Source organism: Myotis davidii, unplaced genomic scaffold, assembly GCF_000327345.1.
Source record: "Myotis davidii unplaced genomic scaffold, ASM32734v1 scaffold1453, whole genome shotgun sequence".
NCBI lineage: Eukaryota > Metazoa > Chordata > Mammalia > Chiroptera > Vespertilionidae > Myotis > Myotis davidii.
The window spans coordinates 299827-301218 of record NW_006284441.1 but is presented as its reverse complement, the minus strand read 5'-3'; positions in this window follow the sequence as shown (position 1 = coordinate 301218).

The window sequence follows — 1392 nt, the reverse complement described above, 5'->3', positions numbered from 1 at the left end:
GCGGTTCTTCCCGCCCGGAGCTCCCGGGAAAGCCAGACGGCGGGCACCCACGCGCGGCTCTCACTCGCGTACTTGCCCGGCATCCAGCCCCAAACACACTGCAGTGATTGAGGGGCCGGGGCGCGTTTACGCTGGAATGCGGGGGAGCCGGGGGGACTGTGAATCATCCTGCCAACACACACACACACACACACACGCGCGCACACACACTCTCACACACTCATACACGCGCGCGCGCTTGTGGCGGGCCTGCTGGCAAGGTGACCTCAGGAGGTTACCTTAGCGTGATGAGGGCGAGGGAGACGGCCCTTCCAGGAGGGGAGTGGTCTGCGATAAATGCTCCACTGTCTCCAGGAAAAATAGTCTCAGGTCCCGGGTGGGTGAGCTGCACGCCCTCAAACCGAGACTGTGCCCTCATTCCCCGCCAGCTCACTCACCGCGTGGGAAGAGTGGCACCCAGACACCCAGGCAGCTTTATCCAGGCCAATCCGAGACCTCTGCGGCCAGAGTTGTTTTGTTTTGTATTTTGTTAATTCTCACCTGAGGATATCCCCCCCACCCCCCGCACTCCCCCATTGATTCTTAGAGAGAGTGGAAGGGAGGGAGGGATGGGGAAGAGAAACATCGATGTGAGAGACATATCAATTGGTTGCCTCATGCACGCACCCGAGGCGGGGATCAAACCTGCAACCCAGGTATGTGCCCTTGACTGGGAATCGAACCCTCAACCCTTCAGGGACAGGCTGACACGCTAACTACTGAGAAACACAGGCCAGCACTCACCTATTGTTCTTAATGGCTGCATATTATTCCATTGTGCTGGCAAAGCATACTTTAATGACTCCCTAGGTTGGACATCTGGGTCTTTAATAATTCTTTAATATTCTGACCAATACCAGAGTGGGCCTTTTGTACCTGCATCTTATGGTTTTCATCCAACTGTTTCTTTAGGATAAGTACTTTTAAAACTGCAATGGCTGGGTCAAAATGTATGCACAGTTGTTACGTTTTTGATAAATATTGACAGATCACTTCTGGAAAGTTCTCTGTGTCAACTTCCATTAGCACTAACGAGCTATAAAAGTGCTTTGCCCACCCCAGAACGGTTTATATATTCATTATTTGCCAATAGATAAAAAAAGGAACTACAGTGCTTTCCAATTGCACTTCCCTATAGTTTTATGCTGTGGCAGAGGGAAAAATATTACCCACATCTCAAGATTTTGTGCGTGTGAAATAAAATAGCGGTAATAATATAAAAGTATCAAGGAGCTGTCATTGTGGAACAGCCACCAGGTAAAGTGAGATCCTGGCCTTATTTCCCTGAATTTTCCCAACATTGTGAAATCCGTTCTTGGCCTCAGTTTCCTCTTCTGCAAAATAGTTTTTTCC